This window comes from Haliotis rufescens, unplaced genomic scaffold (assembly GCF_023055435.1).
Source record: "Haliotis rufescens isolate VD_foot unplaced genomic scaffold, xgHalRufe1.0.p SCAF_25, whole genome shotgun sequence".
In the NCBI taxonomy this organism is placed as follows: Eukaryota; Metazoa; Mollusca; class Gastropoda; order Lepetellida; family Haliotidae; genus Haliotis; species Haliotis rufescens.
This window is the reverse complement of record NW_025963946.1, coordinates 719,747-741,868: the sequence shown is the minus strand read 5'-3', so window position 1 is coordinate 741,868 and position 22,122 is coordinate 719,747. Positions and strand designations below refer to the sequence as shown.

Sequence of the window (22,122 nt, the reverse complement as noted above, 5' to 3'; positions counted from 1 at the left end):
GAAGTGATGGACTGCACCTGCGACCAGAGTTAATAAACAACACATTATCTTATCATCAGCTGATTTGCCTCGTCCTACTTCACCATGAAACCAAGAAAACACCTGTAATAACCATGATAACATTACACAAACATGACTGTCATCATGATTTCCATATACTCACTCTCAAACCACGAGCTGAGACACAATGTGTTTCACTGTCCAAGTCAAACTCCCTTCCCTAAACTAGGCAACTATGAGTCATGCGTGAAGACTTCTTGTGTCATGTGATATCATTATTTATACACTTCCTTTCTCACTTGTAAATATCATGCACTGCTAAAGCAATCGTTACACTGCAGAGCAAACAAATGAATGAACTCAACAGGATTTATTCAGTGACTAGAATGCCTTACTTATTAAGAAATGTACAGTGTGTATGGAGGCAGTGCCGAGAATCGTGGAGACTACCGGTTCCATCATGGTTCATGTTCTGTAGAAGTTAGTGTGATTGTATAATATGGATTATAACTATACCACAGAGAGTAGTACTAGACTCCAGCAGAAGAAAATAACAGTTTTAGTCCACTAGTCCCTATAATGATAACATTTAGCAAAACCCTTAAAAAGGGCAAATTTCTACTCGTCCTTAGGATACCTTAACTATTGGACATTTTGGGAAGGACTATAGGACTAGTGCAAATTTCTAACACTGGACTCGGACTTTGGATTAGTGGATTTAGTCCCAGATGGAGTATGTATGACTGAACTCAGGGTCTTGGCATGAGTGTGATGTTAAGAGTCAGGGCGTTAATGGGGGGGGGGGGGGGGGGGGAAGTTGGGTTTAACGCTGCTTTGAACAATATGTTAGATATATCAAAGTGGATCAGCTTATGAAAGCCCAAAGTGAAGCAGGCTCAGACGTTTATCACTCTGTGAAACCAACAAGTATGGGTATGGTGCTGACACACCTTGAAACATGGTGTGATGTTAGAAGGCCTTAACAATGGTAACCATTTGGTTACCCAACTTCCTTCTAAAGAAAGAACACAAAACTAAACCTACACTTAATCTGAAATGATTCAGCATGATTCAATGAGCTACTTGTTAACCAGTTATACATGATAAACATGGTGCACACTTTCAGTGAGAAAGAGAGAGTATGGTTTTACACCGCTTTCAGCTATATTGCAGCAATATCACAAGAGACACCAGAAATGGGCTTCACACATTGTACCTATGTGGGGAATCGAACTTGGGTCTTTAGCGCGACGAGCGAATGCTTTATCCACTAGGCTACACTTTCAGAATAATTCTTCAAGTAATCCAAATTATGGTAAGCATGGTAACAAGAAATCCATACAAAAATAATTTGGCATATAAATGGTCAAGTTACACATGTTACAATGATACTGCCTGTAAAGCCAGTCAATACCAATCAGTATAACTACTGACATCAAACAGTATAACCTACCCTTCAAAAGTCAGCCATCCAATATTACAACAAACTTGTGAAACCATCACAGACAGATCATGAGACATGAAGACATATCACGATCTGCAATCATATCCTTTTACTAATCCCCACCAGCTGATCACGGACATCCGTTAGAGCAGTGCAGAAGTCTCTGGGTCAAAGGTCAGCTGATATGACAAGCTGATTTCAGCCAATGTCAAGAGATGAGATAAACTTGTAGACAGCTCGATTTCATCACTATTATCATATTTATGTACCGTACAGCGATTAAATATATATATATATATATATATTGCTAACTATATTAACTGATAATGATTTAATTTGGGACAAAGAACAATCCTGAATCATTGCTTCCTTGACTATCCATTGTCTTACATCTTTCATTAACATGATTATGAATAATCTCCTGGACCCAATCACTATAATAGCTTCGCATGCCAAGTTAAAGATTCGAGCGATGGAGGTGGGTCGTCACTTCTGAAATGAAGTTATAGTTGTGAATGAATCCAGGGTATATATCACAGTGTTCCCGTTTACCGGCAATTACCAGTTTTTTACCGGTAAAATTAAGCTTGGACCGGTAATTCATGTTACTGCCAGTCCCTGTGGACCGGCAAATATAGCATCTTATAAACCTTTGTTGTTGAACAAAACATTGACGATATTCAAATAAGTATATATTTCGAACAAAGTCAAGTTGTCAGTTGACTTCTTGGTTCCCCTTGTCTGTTTTTAGTGCTATTAAATAACATTTCGCTTTGCTTGAAGGTTAAATATATATTTGCAGTGATTTAGTCTTGAAATATTATACAAAACAAGAGAATGGAAAGAATTAAAACCAGTTGATTTTCATGGTTTTTTTCATTTGTTGAAAGTTGGGACTGACAAAAATTAGGGGGAACTGGTAATTTTTAGAGTTGCCAGTCGTGGTGGACTGGCAGTTTCAACAGCCAGCAGGAACACTGTATCATAATAGAATGTAGATATAACACACTGGCTAGGTGAGGTGACGTGACATGGGGTTTAATGTCGCGTTCAAGATTATTGCACTTATATTGCGACATGCATGCACATGTGTGTGTGTGGCTGCTTGTACAAGCCAATTTTATAGAGCAAGCCCACTAAGATTCTATACCCTTTAACATAAATACCCCATTCAGACACAGTATACTGACTCTGAGATGACCAGTCCTTGTTTTAGTCTCGTAATGCCGAGCACCAGGCAGTACCATCTTTAACATGTTTTGGAATGACACAGCCACACGATCGAACCCCGACCTTCTGCTCTCCGGGTGGATGCACTACCACCAGACCACGGAGGCGGACACTGGATAGTCTAAGGTATCTACACTAAAGGAGAAAACTTGGTGTTTGCTTCAACATGCTTGAAGTGTTTGTTTGTTGTATAATGCCACACTCAGCAACATCCCAGTTGTATGACGGTAGTAATTAACAATCAAGGCTGCACCAGACAATCCAGTGATTAATCAAATATTAGCAGCAAGGCGTGTGAAGACATGCAATCAACCAAGGCACCAAGCCTCGTACAACAAACATGGGGATGGCCTATTCTAACTCCCCACAGGGTAGCAACAACTCTTTCCAGCGAGAGAAACTAACCTTTTTAGCCCACTAGTTCTTAATGACTTATAATGATAACATGTAGCAAAACCCTTAAGATGACATTGACAAATTTCTACTAGTCCTATGATACCTTAACTATTGGGCAGTTTGGCAAGGACCACAGGACCAGTGCCAATTTCTGACGCAGTGTGGGTCTAAGAAAATGATCGAGGTGCTAAGTAATTATTCATGGTTTTAGCAAATTTGGACACTACATCCTTCTATAGCATAACCAAATTTGAAAATAGCTTCAAAATAGTGCCAGTTTCTAACGCTGTCTTTCCAGAGTGACTTCCAACACTGTAGTCAGTGAAGCAGTCCATACCAAAGTGGCAAAGTCACAGAGAGCCATATATACATGAATAAATCTGGTGAAACATGAACATATCCTCCCAATGTCTCAGCCTGCCCACCCTCCACGGCAGGAGCAATACACCAAACTCATGACACTAGGTTGAAAGGTCACACACATAGTTCTCCCGCCAGTCTTCATAGAGACCAACATCAAGTCTCAATGAGGATATAAACATGATCCTGATTATGTGTCTTCAGATTTGTGGGAGTTATTCAGTATTCGATGCCCTGAAATTTCACTGGAAACCAAATGTCACATACGGAATGTGAGGACATCATGAAAGAATGCTTCTGTGATAACTGAAATTGCCTGGTCGGCAGAATGTGGAAGAAACTCACCAAATTGAAGTTGTTTAGATTCATATTGACGAAACATATTATGTAAATTTTGTGGTATCCAGTTCGCAAAGCCATGTTAGCGGTATTTAAAGATTTAAAGAACTACATATAGCTTGCACCTGGTGCATGTTGACATCGAAACCTTGTTGCACTAGACAAACAAGGTTACACTAGCACGGTACCTATGAACTACATATGCTTATAATAGGGAAAATAAATCAACGATCAGTGCCATGTTTATAGTTTAGCTACTGGTATAAATAGCAAACGATGGAAACTGGGACATGATTGTCATTAATTAGATCATATTTATAACCCAGCTGTCACGTTAATCACAATTGAATGTCATTGTCACAATCATCATCCCCGCTCCATGCAGACTCTTCAGCTCCTTGTCAACCAGACATGCAACCAAAACATGTAAAGATAGTACTTGTTGTTACCCTGCCTGGCATCGGCATAAGGGACAAAAATGAGGACTGTCAGCTAGAAGTCAGTATGCTGTGTCTGAGTGGGGTATTCATGTTAAAATGTGGCATGGTATCTCAGTGGGCTAGCACTATAAAATTGGCATAAGTCCTGACTAGTACAAGCAGCCACACATTCACACGTCGCTATATAAGTGCAATAATCTTGAATGTGACGTAAAACCCATTTTCACCTCACCTTGTAACGTGCCATCTATAGATCATAGTCATCCACAACTGCAGGCTCAGGGTTTGTTCACTTTGTGTATTACCTTACATTCCTAAAACCAAAACGGTGCACCATTTACTGATTTAGTACCAGGTTCAACACAAGCGTCATGTGATAGCCAGCTGGTCTGCTGTCAGAATGAGTAATGACGTATTACTGCAAAACGTCATACGTATACATACACATAACGGTGAAGTACCCATAGTTTGATGACGAACAATGTCAACAATGTCAACAAACAACGACAAAATTACACATAACTCCGGGAATGGTGATGTAATTTTGTAAATGAGCACCGAGTTCAAAGATCGATGTTCTACAGAAATACTTGCTTTTTAGGTCAGTCACAAATCTGTACAATTTTGACATGCACCCAAATAAATAAGTTGCCCTTTTCAATAACAGGGTAGGCTAGAACTTTTATGGGATTAAATCAAGCTGTGGCACATTTGTCAAGTTTGAGATTGCATATTTTTTCTCAAAGAAAATAATTCATCCTGTTCACATGCAGCGAAATGTCTGAAAGATTTCAAAGCTTCAAATCCCATTTAAAAATATTTTTCAACCAACCAGATTTTCAGCATACACTCCCATTCATTTCACAATCGGATGTCATCTTTTGTTCTCCTAGGACAAATGACAGTTGTCTCCAACAACATGTTGTGCCACTGTAATAATTGACATTGTGCAGAAGTGATTTAACTGCCACTGTGATATGCTTTATATTAGTCAAGAGCACAATGGAGAAACTATTCAGTTCATCAGTTACCATGGAAACCAACCCAGAACTTAATTGGCAAGATTTGTCATGACATGTTGTACTATATCCTGATATCAAGCCTGACTGTAGATCTGGCAACCCCTTATCTTCAATCATTACAGATTTGAAATTGCCATTACTGATGCCTGTGTACATTAATATTTACAGATCGACAAGTGAGATAGTCATGGATCTATGACCTTGGCCCAGTGACCTTGAATCATGATAATACAGTACTACCAAAAATGAAAAAAAAAAAAGTCCTTCAATTTGTAATGATCAGACAAAGTCAGCGTACTATTCCAAAAATCCATCTCAACATGCAGTATTAAGCATGAAATTGACTATGGGTGTCACGATACAGGTACCTCACGATGCGATATGTATCTCAATGTTGAGGTCAAGATACGATATGTATCTCGATACAGCAATACCGACCTTTTATGCATAAATTTAGAAGCAAACATTTTACTTACATATCACATTCACAATTATGTGTTCTAATCACTATCATTCTTTTGCAAAATAATAATACTTAGAAAAGGTTGATTCTGTTTATTCAATTAAGTATCAGAAACTAAAAAGTTTTCATATGTGTCAAATTCAGAAAATATGATGACATTTCGATTAGAAAAGAAAAATCAATTAATATGCGAACAAATGGATACCGATTTCAATAAAATTTCGTATCATATAAATTTAAATGTATCTCATATCGTATCGTGAGATGCATCGGTACAATCGGTGAATCAGGACATCACTTAAATTCACAGGGGCTTCATAATCACAACTTTCCAAAGCAAGGGAGATAACTGGCTGCAAAAGTCCAATTTTCACCCTTGCCAAACTAAGCTGGAATTAAGAAGTTATATTTTGGCTGGACTAATGTGTCTATGCATAGTCCAATCAAAATCGCGTAACGTAATTGACCCCAGTTCGTAAGCTACAGTACAGAATTTGGTCGATTGCAGGATTTGAAAAGCATGTGTACTGCCAACTTGGCGTGAACAGATATTTTCCAAATCTTTTCATGTTTTTAATCACGGTGCTCACATGATTTGATGCCCTTCACCACTTAATAACCATATAGATTTGGATTATCGATCAGATCGCCTTGACTGGGTGCCTCTTGTTTGAAGCAAATGTGATATGAGAGGTGGAATCTGATTGGCCAATAGGAGGGACATAGCAGGGACATAACTTGTAACCAGAAATTCCAGTCTAGTTCAGCAAAGGTGGAACTGGACGTTTACAGTCAGTTAACTCCCTTGACTCGGGAAGATGCATTATCATGGTGAAAACTCAAATGTGTCATGAGCAAGCATCTTAAATGCTAACACTAGGTATGACGTACTAGATAAACACAATACAGTCGCGCCTCATTTATACGGACACTTGCGTCATTTCACAATTCGTCCGTATAAACGAATTTCCGTATAACTGAAACCAGCTTCTTCCTGGAAGAGTTACTTCCCTTCAATTATGCAACTCATGACAGATGACAGAGCAAACAGATACATCCACTCAATCTTTATTCATACACGTTTCAAAAAGTCTGTCATGGAAGTTTGAACTGTCACCAATTGTTGATTTTCCTATGGTATGTCCAAATTTAGTGCCATAATGCTTACTGATGGTTTCTAAACTTGCTGACGGGTGTTTTTCTTTAAACAGACAAATTTCCCTTTTACGCATGCTGTAACTGCGTGTCGCTTACGTTTCGCTGGTTGACACAACTTTGACCTCTGACCTCCACAGACGCCATATTTATCGAAGGGGATTACATGTACAATAAACAAGCTCGTCTCAAACGTAACTCAGTGTCACTTGGTTAATTGACTTCTCACGAATCAAAGGATTACAACCAGCGGAAAGATTACCACCAGCGGAAGTGTATTGTCCGGATAAGTGAGACAATTTTGTGTGCATTTCAGTGTATGAAAATGACCGTCCGGTTCCGGAAACTGAATTTCGGGATATACAGGTAAATTTATATAGTAATTATTTCGTTATGAATGAAATTCGTCCGGGAACCGAGGTTTCCGGATATCTGAAGTCCGTATAAGCAGGGCATGACTGTATCGATATGTTGACAGATAAATGTGTCTCCTGTAGGCCTGGATCAACATAACGGTAGACCGGTAGTCATTGATTGTACTGATACAGCCTTGGCATGTATTGGATAAATAAGCATTATCTTACAAACACCTGACCCGTGAAGATCCGGGATAGAATAGGTCTTCAGCAACCCATGCTTGCCGTAAAAGGCGACAAGGCTTGTCGTAAGAGGTGACAATAGGATTGGCTGGTCAGGCTCACTGACTCTGTTGATGCATGTCATCGATCCCAATGGGCGATCTTTTTAAATTTATCTTCCCTTCACTAACCCGCTAGGTGCGCTGATCCAGACGGTCCAACCTTAAACTGACGGCGCATGTGGTATGCGCGATACGAGCGCTACATGTTACTATGACGCCTATGGACAGTTAACTAGTATAACCTTCACCTCTATCTGCAAGGGTCACGCTTGTGTGTGGACAGTATATCTTTTCACCTAAACAATGATTTATCTATTGCCATGTCCAGAAATAAATGTTCCTTGATTTAATTATACATCAGGGATGACCACGACTGATTATATTGTATAATTAACCACTAGATAGGCATTCAAAGCGATGCGGTGAGATCAGCTGATGGTTCATCGATCTGTCGCCTTGTTGATGTTTTGCAATCGGTACTGAAAGTGTTGTCCTTGATGTATGAATATCACACTTTTAAAAATAAAGTAGATTTTGTATACGTTCCTATATCTATGTTGTAGTATCGCCGAGCAGGCTAAATCATATGCATGCATTTCAGTATGTACAGCCTTAGGAAAAGGCGATGCGATACGCGAAATGTGAAGGTCTTATGCAACGTAAAGTTGCCCGTAGCCTCAATGGTGTGAATACTGACAGCAACACATGTAAGTATTTGTCAGATATATAACAGAAAGCAATGAGAAATGTTCTCAAGAAATTGTAAGAGTAACAGGCACTGTAAAAATTACGTCATCAACTAGATATCATGTTACAATGTTCAAAATAAAAGAAATGGAAATCACTGAAATCTGTTTTGATATTATGGGTTAATTGGTGCATGTTGTATAAAAGTATTTTAAGTGTATGAATGGTAGCTGTTTGTTGCCAAATACTACCATGATCATATTTCAGTATGATCAATGAAAGATATATATTATTTTGGCCTTTTTTGAATTTTACAAAGTAGAAAAAAATCATTTCAGACACAGAGGACCCTATATATTAGTTAAAATACATATTCAAGAGTATTTGTACCAACTACAATTTTTATAAAATAAAACAATATATTCATAATAATTGTCAATCTCTATAATGTTGATTGTATTAACAATCCAGTGTCTACATCCAGTTTGCATTGACAATAATCATATGATTCATAATGATTGTAACACAGATAAAGCTGATTCTTAACTTCATTAGGCCTTGCTTTTTATGTTTCCTTGTTCTAAACTGATGTTTCAAATTCCAACATAAACAATTTATTAATGTTATTCTTTTTTCTATTCACACCAACAGATATCTGCATTGCACAATGACTCTTATTATTTTATTGTCTTGTCATACTTGTGCATGTGTACTAGTATTTGATTACACATGCATGACTTTTAAGCAGTCATCTGTTTCTGAGCTGAATATTATGCTAATACAGATAAGTAACATAAACAAAAGGACTCTGGTATTCTTTCATGTTTGGAGAATCATTCAATTCATTGTGAAAACATTTTTAATTTCTTGCATAAGTTACTTTGAATAATAAATAAATAAAAATTTAAGAAAAAATATACCTTGCCTGAGTGAATCAGTCAATATGCATATTGACTGAAATTTTCAGTCAATATACATATTGGGCCTGATTATAGACACTGACTGTAACATATGTAAGTATAATCTGTTATACATGTTATATGCAAAAACAAATAACATAAATAAATCCATTTATCTACATGGAATGATTGCTGGGTTCAATTTGCATTTATTTAACCATCAGAAGATTTTTATGATAAACTTTCTAAATTCATATTTGCTATATGATAATATCTACAAAATATACTTTATACTACAGGTGTCTTGAAATACTGTTAAATGAAAATCAGGATACTTAGATACAGCAGGATAGTGTGTGGGTTTGTATGGGAAATAATTTGTCAACATTGAAATAAAGATAATGTTACTAAAACAAGAAGATAAAACTATGATTTACATCTATTTATGCATCATACACATTTTGTGGGGTAGTCAGTATGATTTGTTGTTTGTTGGGACAAATCTCTGTAATTTACGACTATTTTAAGAGCATGAGTATCAGAATTCTGTAAGAAATGATGGATCAATGAATTAACACATGTGATGACTCAGAGCACTTAATGGTGGGACACATGTTATACATGTTATAAGGGGTACCCAGAATAATATGGGTAAAATATCTTATTTCAAAGTATGATGACTAGTATGTATGTTGCAACTGAGTAACTGAGTGCTTAATAGATGAATGGTAGATTTTCATTGGGCCTATTTCTAAAAAAATAATATAAATCTAAATATTCAGATGCAACTTTAATTTTGATATAAAAAGCAACATTCAAAATCAGTTGTTTTATTATTTTGAACGTTATTTCTTCTTAAAATACTTGTAAAGGCACGGATGTATACTTACTACATGTATATAGATCATTGGTAATGGCCTGTCAAAGATATCTGTGTGCTGCAAATGTAGGCGTATCACTAAGTTTATTAAATTGAAGTCCACGGTAGTATTTGTTGAGATTGAATGCTTGTATTGTTGTGGGAAATAACACAAAGGCTGATAAATAAAATGAGTTTGCATTATTTCATCGATGCAATATGTTAGCCCAGACTGACTGACTGCATCGCTGTTTTCTGACATAGAAAATACCGTGGCAATATACCGTTTTTCATGACGTTTCTCCCACTATCTTCCATTGTGACAATTCGTCTTGTAGTTGAAGACTCAACAAATGTTGATATTATAAACTAATAATCACTCCAAAATATGTGCTAGTTAAAAATATTCTGTTGTAAACGACCGTTTTTGAACAAAGGTGCATCAGGATAACTCTTTAGCTTGGCTCTGTCTCTTCATGTCAGTAGTTGGCGCAGCGCCTATAGATCCGGGAACCAGACCGGAAGTGACAGTTTGGACCTTCGCTCATATCATTTCAAAACGAGAGTTATTGCCCTTTGGAACAAAAAGATCGCCCATTGCATGGATTGATGCTCATGATGTCAATCACTGGATTGTCTGGTCCAAACTCGATTATTTACAGAACAGTCATATAGCTGGAATATTGCTGAGCGCGATGTTTAACAGCAAACAAACAAACAAACACCATAAGTTCATAAAAAATAACTTACATTTCAAACTTACACGATTGACTTAGGTCACAGATCTGTGATATTCTTGCATAGTTGTCACAGATATCGCATCAACATTCATTTAACACAATTGAAAATCACATACATCTTACTGTTACACTTTCAATGGTTTCATCTGCATTGACGATCTTATTTTCTCAAACAAAAACTGAAAAGTTGTATGTCTTGAATTACATTAACTGCCGTAATTAAAATTTTCAATAAAAACTTGAAAAGGTTTATTCAGTCGTCAAAAGCTGTCAATTGAAACAATGAGTTGCATACTCGTAACACTGCATGTGATCTCTCGCTGTGTATAACTGATTCCTATATCCCTGTATGGGCCCACACAGCTAACCTAATGAAGCTTAGCGACCTACAAATGGGGCCAACATGTCTCAGTCACGATATATGACGGGGAAAAAGTGGGTCAACGTTTCAGAAGTTTTGTCATCAATAAGCTTACCCAATCATGCTAATTGAAGCTTTGCTATTCATAAATGTGGGCCGTCCTATTTGAAATCAGTACGACAGGAAAAGGTGTGCTCACATTTAGAATTTGGTTATTAGCACTATGCGAATGTAATATATACAAATGTATGCCCATATTAATTCCTAACACCATATATGACAGGGATAAAACAGGCCCACATTTTAGAGAATGATTATCACACCCAACACACTACAACTACAGACTTTCTACATATCCCGCCATCTCCATTCATAGAAATATAAAGTGTGCCCACATTCAGAGAAAACTAATATTCACAAGCTTTATAATTTTGTTGCCAATAACTGTTTTTAAATTTGCTGCAAGTTATGGATGGAAACACATATTCAAATATTTGATTAAGAGTACATATTTCTAAGAGATTTGACTGCATATTAACATATTGAATGACAGCTTGCAACATGGAAAAAGCCATTTTTTGCAAATACGAAATGGAGATGTCTCCAGATTGTAGTGATTGGCTCCCAAATCTCAATATGAACCACTGATATTAGAGATAATGCAGTTTTACCAAGAACATAAAACATGCAAATATAGCATGTCGACACCTTTTCTTTAATATCATCATGTTATGCTTTCTGTGCTTTTGCAAATGAATAAGAAGAACTGGTCATCTGCTTGCATAACCCCACCATTTGCATGCATATACCAAACAAACCAACAAACAAACAAACAGCATATTGGATATAACCCCAAATCAGGTCAGTGACAATGTCAGGACAAGTGAAATTACTCAGTCCAAATTATGTTTTATTGGTAAATGGTAAACAAAAACACTCAGTGATTGGGAACAATTTCTTAAGTCAAGGTCTGGCTGGTATAACATTATCTAGCCTCTTCATCATGTTCATACTACTAGTAGTAAACAATAATTACCGTATTCGACGTAATAAGTGCCCCTCTCTTATAAGCGCCCACAACGATATTTGCTAATATATTGGCAAGTGAACAATCCCAATTAGCACCCCTTCCGAATGATCAATGTACACAAGACTTTTTTTATTCGTGTATAATACGCACTCGTGTGTTATATGCACCCTTAACTATGGGCAATTTAATTCTGGAAAAATATATCTGTCGTATATAAAAAGTCAGGTTGTCAGCATAAACCACGAAATTTATCTTTAAATATTATCTAATAAGAGCGGTAGCACTTATTGAGAGACTGATCAAGAGGCCACACTAGATTATAAAATGTAGCAGACAAGGGGCAAGGATATGTTAAAAAAACCATGATTCATATGAAGAGGTGAAATGGGTTTACTTTGTGTTCAAGATCATTGGACTTACAATGTGACATACATGCTTTGTTGCTTGTATAACTATAAGTCTGGATGGTTGTATTATGCCAACCAGGGTGGTAACAAGGGTTTCTAAATGCCAGGTGGACTTGATGTAGCATCAGATCATATGTTTTTGGACATTATTCGTTTTGGGACGGCCATGTTTATTGCGATTACACAGACATTGTACATACTCAGATGATGATTTGTTTTTAAGATAAAGTCGTCTTTTACAAGTGAGGGACATGTTTTACAGTTGTTCTAATGATTAGCGAGAAAACAATGAATGTTTCTTAAGTGTCCAAAAACCCATAACACGGGGATAATCAGGGTTAGAAACTAACAGTTTTAGTCCACTAGTCCATAAATGATAACATAGAGCAAAACCCCTAAAATGGGCCAATTTCTACTAGTCCTTAGGATACCTTTACTATTAGGCAGTTTGGTAAGGACTACAGGACTATAGTGCCAATTTCCAACGCTGATAATCAAAGTAGCTAAAGTTGAAGACAACATATGTAAATAAACAATGCCTGGTAGCTCTCAACAAAACATAATTCAATATTTTGCCAATAATATCCAGAATATATGTATAAAGGTTATCAAATAAAATTACCAGTGCAAAAAAACTATTTAGAAAAGGTGAATCCTGCGATTACGTATCGTGTCATTGTCATCTCCCATGTCAGACGAACGTTGTCAACAAACATGGCTGGGACTTTTGAGTTGGTACAATGGTAGCTCCACTTTCATTCTGGCAGCTCGAAAACTGTCTTTACGTTGCGTCTATAGGATGTTTATATCGCTTAGGAAGTACCCCTTCTGTCCCGTTACTAGATATACTTACAGTATCACAACGAATCAACCCGGAAATGAGATGAAACGCTCGATCATATTTCTCAGTACCTAACTTCTCTCTCAATATCCAAAACATTAATGGCGACAAGGTCACATGACTGGGAGTTGCCCTAAATAGAGTTGCCTCCCTTGCTTCGCGGAATTTCTCAAGAGCGTTCGGTAAGTAACTTCTTTTGCAGACACGTAGACTTGATTTAAACTATCTAAGGGAAAAGCTGTCTCTTTAGTTGCATAACAGTTCAAGCACAGTGTATATTCAGGACACAAAGAACTGATTTCAAACAGCATATAAGAAGTTCATAATTATTTCCTGATGTTAATCGTTTATTAAGTATGCGCGCGGCAGCGTCTTAAAGAGGGGCTATATTCTTATTTTCTTTCCATTGCCAATATATGCCTGTCCGTTGAAATCAGTGTCCAATGTGAATTAGATATTGCTTTGAACATATTTATTTCAAAAGACAAAATGGTCGGACAATATGGTCGTTACAAGGTGTGTAACGAAAATTACATTAGCTTCTCCAATGTACACATTAGGGCTGGGACGAGTCCAAATTTACTACCCGGGTACCCATCCCCCGATTACCCGACCCCGGATACCCGCTATAGGTCTCAGGAGATGTCTCAAAATGTCCGATTGGGAACATTTTTAGCATAGCCCTGGCAAAACGTATTTAGATACATGTATTAAACAATCTGGTCATTCATACACTGAAGTTGTATTAAGATATATCTTTATTCAACCATATGAAAAATCAGAAAGAGTGGGTGCATAGTGAGAAAGAAATGCGAACATTGTAGTGTAACCATAGAATTCTAGATACTTTGTGTCATTAAACAATATATCACGTGACTAAGCACGGGCCCGGGTAGTCCTGTGGGTACCCGGGTCCTACTCAGAACCCACCCGACCCGGTTACCCGAGTTACCCGCCCAAGCCCTAATAATCATTACATGATAGAAACACGAAGAAAGGTGCAAAGACAGAGAATAGGCAAATAAAGCATCACCAATTTTATGCTGTGGATTTAGGCAGATGACCTACATTCTTTCGTAATTACAACAACTACAAAAAGGTCACCACAGTTAAAACGTCGGCTTCAGGACAACAATTACCTTCTCTGCAAGGTCTGTCTATGTCTACAATTACGCCATCATTTAGCGTGCATGCCGTTTATATTACATAGTCGTTTGCAATGCAGTTGGTAGTTCTGAACGCAGCGTTTCGTCAGTTTTGCATTAACTGTTGTAATGTTAGGAGTTTTGTTAGTTTCTAAATTATTCCAATATTTTATAGTTGAAGGGGTCAAGGAGAGACTCCGTTGGACATTTTGGAACACATGTTTGAACTGTTACAACCATTTATGTGATAATATTACTACTAGTAGTAAAATGTTTATTAAAGTGTCACACGCACAACATGTACAATATAAAATCGATGCACATAAGATAAAAGGTGTATGGAGGGCGTCCAGCAAGACATTGGCTTATAAAACACTATATACAATATATACATAATATATATAATGTGAGAGGTGGGAAATTTAGCTACGAAATCGGAAGACTCACAGGAAACAATAACAAACTCATGGATTCAACAACGAAAGAAAACGAAAGGATAGGTAGAGAGAGAGGTAATTTAATAATCATGGCGACGACTGTCGTCTCTTAAACATTTTAAAAAGCGTTGCGGCAAGCAATTTTTGTAAAACGTTTGAATTCATTAAGTAAATGAATTTCTCTTCTTCGCATATCACATTAAAATTTCGGTTGTTTTCTTCAGCTGCACAATATAAATCATGCCGTAAATCTTCATAAAAACTGCATTGTAGTAAAAAATAACAATAATCTTCCACCAAATCACAACTGCAAATATTTACATCACCTCTCCGATAGCGGTACAGGAGGCCTGGAATGTCTGCCTGTCTCAACAAACAAAGGTAACATTCCACATCTTAACTTGGCTAAAATACGGCGGTGGTCTCTATACAAAATATCTTTAACATAGATATCAACAGAAGGTGTACACTTATACTTTCTGTAGGTACGTAAATTATTTCCATGGACATTACCCGTATCATTCCAAAGCGAAGTGTGCCAATTAACTGCATCATCTTGAAATAAATCGTTTTTAATATACCTAACACAGCGTTTAACACGCCATCTGATTTCCAGTAAGTGAGTACAATTACACTGGTTTAAAAGGTTCTGTATTTTACTATCTCAAGATGTGGCAAAACATCCAGACCATCGATGAATAATTTTAGGCGGGCGCTCTTGCTGCATAGATCTAAGTCTGAAAATATTTCTTAAACATTCTATTTTCTGAGTAACCTACACGGAGCACCAGCCCATATCCCCTCTACTTGCAAGAACAGGAGCATATTTAGTTAAACCAAGAAACATCCTGGCAGCCTTATTTTGCACAACCTCAACTTCTTTAACACTATGCAAGCCCCTAAACTGGCACCATAAAACAAAACTGGTTCAACCAGCGATTTATACAACTTCGTAAAAACATCATATGACATTCCACCATCATAAATATACTGAGTGTACAGAGCAGATAACGCTCTACTAGCGGACTTACAAAGCTCTTTCACGGTCTTGTGCATGTCTAAATATTCGTTTACACAATCCTAGATAACGGTAAGCGCTATCATAGTGAGTGAGTGAGTTACAATTTAACGTCACATCGGCAATATTTCAGCCATATCGTGACGAGAGCATTAATAATATTTAAATTTATATGAATAAAAACCTGTCATCAACGGACAGTATAATAACTAGACTATCACAGTTTAGAATTAGAACTAGTTGAGAACAATTAAAAGGTTAACCTATTATTCGACAACACATTCCAAAAACGGGCTATAGATCGCCAGCAACCAAAGTTAGGCCACCATACTAGAGACCGTGGGGACTTACGATACTTCTGCTACCTGCACATTCCCCAGCAGGATTTACACCATCCCCTCAGATGCTGGCGATTGTACGTAAGTTTTAGCCAAAATTCAAATGACAGATATTTTTACGTTTAAAAACGCAGTAGAAGTAAATATTCTTTGAATGACAGGGACTTACGATACCCTCTCAGGGGGCCAATAATTTTACAATACTTTAACCCCCTTCGAGGATACTGCCACCAACAATCTCCGATGTAATTAATTCTACCAATTCTAAAAAAACTATTTATTTATACAAAACATATTAACAAAACTTATGGTACAATTCTATTTCTTTTAAAAAGTCAATAATTAAATGTGAACTAATCGCAGTAAAAAGATCCCTTATAGATGAAACCTTGAAATATTTATCCCTTGTGATGGAAAAATCAACACAATCAAGCAGGACATGCTTGACGGTGATTCTCTCATCACAAGGGATACAAAATGGAGGATCCTCACCTTTTAATAGATATTCGTGTGTATACCTACTATGGCCAATACGACATCGTCGCATAATGACCTCTTCAAATCTGGACTGACAACCCAAGTAGGTGTAACCGATATTTGGTTTAATTTCATGTAATTTATTGATACCTACTTGGGTGTCCCACTTCTTTTGCATCAGATCACGAATATAAGATCTGATTACAGGTTTATGATCAGTGTATGGGATAAGAAGTGGTGTCACAGATTTGTTGAGTGCTGCTTTTGCAGCAGCATCAGCCATTGTGTTACCTTTAATGCCCACATGACTGGGCAACCAACAAAAGACGATGTCGTATTGGCCAGTAGCAAGTTCATTAAATAATTGAATAATTTTGATTAAAAGTGGATGTTGACATGATATGTTATGGATAGCCTGCAAACAAGAAAGAGAATCGGAAAATAGGACTTCTTATATTTTGACTGTTTACTGATATATTGTAAAGCTGTTAAAATGGCGTTGGCCTCTGCTGTGAAAATAGAACTATTATGGGGTAACCTGGAAGAGATAGTCCTGGATCCAATGACAGTGGATCCATCTGTAAACATATATTTGTAAATATTATATGTGTTTCTTAATTCATTATATTTTTGTTGGTAAATAAGTTGATTTGTTTCCGATTTCTTTAATTTAGTTAATGTCAGATCCACCTCTGGCTTTACTAACTGCCAAGGTGAAGAAGACAAAACCTGCGTGGGAGCTAAAGTGCTATCATAAGAAATGTGGGTACTGCCACACGAAAACTGATAACAAGATCAAATTTCTTCCGAAAATGAACAATTTAGGTTTTGTCATCATTAATGCTAATACGCCATTTTAAACACCAAGTACTTACAATATCTAACATATTTTGGAGATATGTTTCATTTGGAGCTAACAACGCAATATCATCAGCCTATAACAAAACATTTCGTTATCCAATGGTACACCCCATTTGAGATTCGTTACCTCCGTGGCTAGATCATTTATATATTTAGAAAATAGAGTTGGTGACAAGTTGCAACCTTGCTTAACACCCTTGGAGACATTAAAAGAATCTGTGATATAGTCATTCACTCGTACTGCACATCTCACATCTTGATATAGGACTTGAACAGCTTTCAACATCTTCCCTTGTACTCCAACAGACAAGTTTATACCATAGCCAATTGCGGTCTACAGTGTCAAATGCTTTCTTTAAGTCTATAAAACACACATAGGTTGATAGTCCAGCAGATTTCCTATTATTTATCACATTATATAAAGTATACAAATGGTCGATACAGTTTCAGTCAGAACGGAAACCATTTTGTTCCTGAGACAATATATTGTTCTTCTCAAGCCAGTTCCTGATTCTGTTGTTCAAAACGCCTGCATATATTTTACACGGTATAGACACTAAATTAATACCTCTATACGAGAGGATCAGTCGGGACACTTTTATCTTTTGGTATTGAGCTAATGAGACCTTGGCTCCACTGTGTAGGTGATACAGAATAATCAAAACAGTAACTGACTAATTTATGCCATACTTTTATGCAGTGAGAGTTCTGTAAAACTTCAACTGGTACACCATCCAGACCGACAGCTTTGCCTTTTTTGGTGTGTAAAACCGCTCGTTCAACTTCCTTGTACGAGATGGACATGTTGAGCTCGAGCGTATCCATCTGCACGTGCTCTGTACCGTTACCTAAACGTTCACACACTTTCTTACGGTGGTCTTCATCAAACGAGCTGCTATCACTAGTTATAAAGCGTGTTGCACGAATCCCTCCAGTGTTCAAGCATGGTATCAACACCACTATCTTGTGAGCAATCACACCCTACAGGTTCCATGGGAATAACTTTGAAGGATTTTCTGTCATTAGCTATACTTAAACGACCAATTTTCTTCCAAAAATCTCTTCCGTTGTGACTGTTATGTAAGTTCAAAAGTTCTGATTGTTGTTCTAGCTGAAATAAACGTTTATCTTTTCTGAGTTGCTTATCAAAACCTTTTCTCTCAGATATATATATACAGCTTCCAGAGCCCGCTTTTGCTGAGTGCTTCCTTTGAAAGCTAGCCAAGTCTTCTCCTTTAAACAAACGCTGTTCCACCTTGACTGCAAGTCCTCCGACCAGTCGGGTTTGGATCTACGTGAGTGTCTATTGTTACTGTTAGAATGCCTTGTATGCACTTTCTGCACCTTGGTTTTCATCTTGTTATGAATAAATTATGTGAATGAAGTATAGGCAGCCGTTGCGTCGTTTTCTTCACCCAGTTCTTCTTCTATCTTAACAATTACCTCTTCCGGTAATTTCAACGAACGTGCGTCGTTCAAGAAAGTTTCCGGCAGACATGTCACATGGTATTTTGTGCCATGTGTGGCAGACTGACAATGTTGTCCCTTGCTTCTAAGTTTACTATTACATATCAAGCAACGAATGATCTGGAACGTTGCTACTACCAGTCTGATCTGTACAGTTTATAACATCAGACATTAAATGCACGTTAAAGTCAGATACATCAGTCATCTGCTCCTGAGGCACAATGAAATAATCCACAACTGCTTTGCCCCTGTGAGATACTGAAGTATATTGTTATGTGCCACTCTCCCATTCACCACACACATATTGCAGTCATTAAGGAAGTTCAATAACATGTATCCTGCTGCATTTGTACATACATCCAACATATCTCTGGGCTTAACATTATCTACACCTTCTATAAAATCTGACTCGTCAGTGAATAGAACTTGTCCCCACTGCATGGCCGTCCAGCGTAGACGCTGTCTGCACCACTGTATAGGTGCTTGACGGTGGTTTCCTGCCCAAATCGGACGTCTGGCGGGTCTTCTGGCGACAATCCCTGCACATCTGAGGCGACGACGTACGGTTTGTGAAGATATTCTTCGAAGGCCAGGGATGCTTCTTGCAGTCACTGTTGCTGGCTGGAATCGATTTGGTAGGTGTGTTGTTCGAATCCAGTTGTCTTGTCGATTATTTGGTTACGCGTGGCCTGCCACTCCGAGGATGGTCTCTGACTGTATTCGTCTGTTGCCATAAACACCAAATGGTGTTTCTGTGGACGTTAAATTGTCTTGCAACATCGCTTTGACTCGATCCTGCTTCACGCATACCAATGGCTCACAGACGCTCATTTTCGGACAGGCGTGGCATTTCCCAATGTTGAATAATTGCGTAATTTTGTTGTTTTTCTGAGTGGTTGTTGTCAGCACGATGATAAACAATGCATATGGAATCCCGTTAACGCACATGTTTTTATACCCATTCTTGGGTAGTGAATTGCATGGGGCTTGCATAAAAGTAAACTTTTGCATGGAATGCATGCTTTTTTGTAGCAGTTGCGGTTTTTGTGACTTGATTCCATACATGTACTACAATATTGAAAACCAAACTTTACTTGTTTGAAAAATACACTAAAATATTGGTGTCACAGGAACTTTTGTTGTTGAGTATATCTGTTCAATCAGTGTATCAAATAAGTCTTCCTTGTCACATGATCTTGTCGAGCCAATAGGAGGAAGGTATGCCACTCCTGAACATAAACTGTCGTCTGCTTGTCCACTGTCTACCAAATAAGTGGGTATCATTTTGGTTTGAATTGTTGAACGTATTCAGTGTTACCTAGGGATACCCGATATGCTGTTTATAAGTGAGTAATAGTGGTGCGGTGGGGGTAGCCTCGGGATTAACACCTTTTCTCTGAAAGGGATCGGCTGGTCAGGCTCGCTGACTTGGTTGATGCATGTCATCGTATCCCAATCGCGTAGATCGATGCTCATGATGTCAATCATCGGATTGTCTGGTCCAGACCGGTTTATTTACAGACCGCCGTCATATATCTAGATTATTGCTAAGTCGGGCGTTAAACAAACAAACAAACAAACACTCAAAAGGAAATATATGACAGTTCCCATCTGTGTCAGTACTTCGCAGTTATGTATTGTATACATAAAATTTTCTCCACGGAGGACGCTGTGAATACAAACCAATGAGTTATTGACGATGATCTGTGGAATATAATGTACGCACATGTAAGTCTCAATGAATGCTGTAATAAGCCATTACCATGCAGGCTGTCAATGAGTGACAGAATACTTGACACAAAAACAGCTGCCCTGCCACCCCTCCAACACGGTTAATTGGGGGTCCACGGGACCATGGTGGGTGAGTGAGTTACGTTTTAACGCGGCTTTGAACAGTATTCCAGTTAAATTACAGCGAGTCAGCTTGGTGTGGGAGGGAAGCCTGAAGTGATCCATATCTTTGATGAAACCATAGAGCATGGAATATATGGTGCTGAGAAACCCGCTTTGGTTTCTGGCACGCCACGGGGTAGCAACTGCACACCGAACTGCGGCGCCATTAGGAGACTGTATAACCTGTTTCCTCGAGAGATTGAATGAAGTTTGTAATGATTAACCGCGATGAGTTAGCGATGTTTAATTACTTGACACGAATTTAGTGTTGGACGTAGGCAATTTCCTTCAAAGCAACTTACTAATAAATAAACTTGTATTTGTATTTAACTTACTTACATAGCTTCCAATAAAAGATAAGATTAAGACTAAGAGATTTGGCAAATGTCATCAACCACAAGGTACAGTGAATGAGTTGGGTTTAACGCCGCTTTTAACAGTATTCCAGTTACATCACGGCGTGTCAGCTTAATGTGGGAGGAAAGCCCGAAGTGATGCAGGTCTCAGACATTGACCACTTCGGTGAAACCCACGAACACGGGTATGGTGATGACAAACCTAGAAACCGGCCAACCGGGATTCGAACCCATAGGTTTCTGGCGCGACCAAGGGACGCATCTCTGCACCGCGAATCGCGGCGCCTTACACCACTGGGCCACCCGTGCCCCCCTCGAAGGTACAAAGTTCATGATGCAACATATAGGCCAACATGCGGTGACCCCACAAGGTGATGTAATATGGTAAGTCTCCACTTAGTCTCTGAAGTCTGATGACAACCATGCACTACCTACCAGCACATGCCACTGGGAATGTGGGTGGGAAAACATGTGCTAGCCAGCGCTAGATACGACCTGTTGCTTGCGCCATTAAAGGGAAACAACACTCCAACTCTCAGTCGTCTTACCGGCGCCGTTTTAGCTATCCCGCGTAATCACCAGATGCCAGTTAGCCATTCGTGACCAACTCGGGTTATTCCGGGACAGACCTGTGAAGATCCGGGGTAGAAGAGGTCTTCAGCAGCCCATGCTTGCAGTAAAAGACGACTATGCTTGTCGTAAAAGGCGACTGACGTGATCGGGTGGTCAGGCTCGCTGACTTGGTTGATGCATGTCATCGTATCCCAATTGCGTGGATCGATGCTCATGACGTCAACCACTGGATTGTCTGGTCCCG

General features: G+C 38.2%; 1 protein-coding gene across 4 annotated transcripts in view; it reads right to left on the bottom strand.

Moving 5' to 3' along the window:
* LOC124141367 (E3 ubiquitin-protein ligase RNF13-like) overlaps positions 1–13,431 on the bottom strand; it is a 36,254-nt gene extending 22,823 nt beyond the window's left edge. The window contains exon 1 of one of the 4 annotated variants that reach the window (XM_048402233.1): positions 13,326–13,431. The gene's annotated coding sequence lies outside the window, so the exon portion shown is untranslated. Of the gene's footprint in view, positions 1–163; positions 251–1,453; positions 1,580–13,325 lie in introns of those variants that run through there. The other 3 variants (XM_048402236.1, XM_048402234.1, XM_048402235.1) reach the window with 3 other exon arrangements.
* Positions 13,432–22,122: the final 8,691 nt, after the last annotated feature.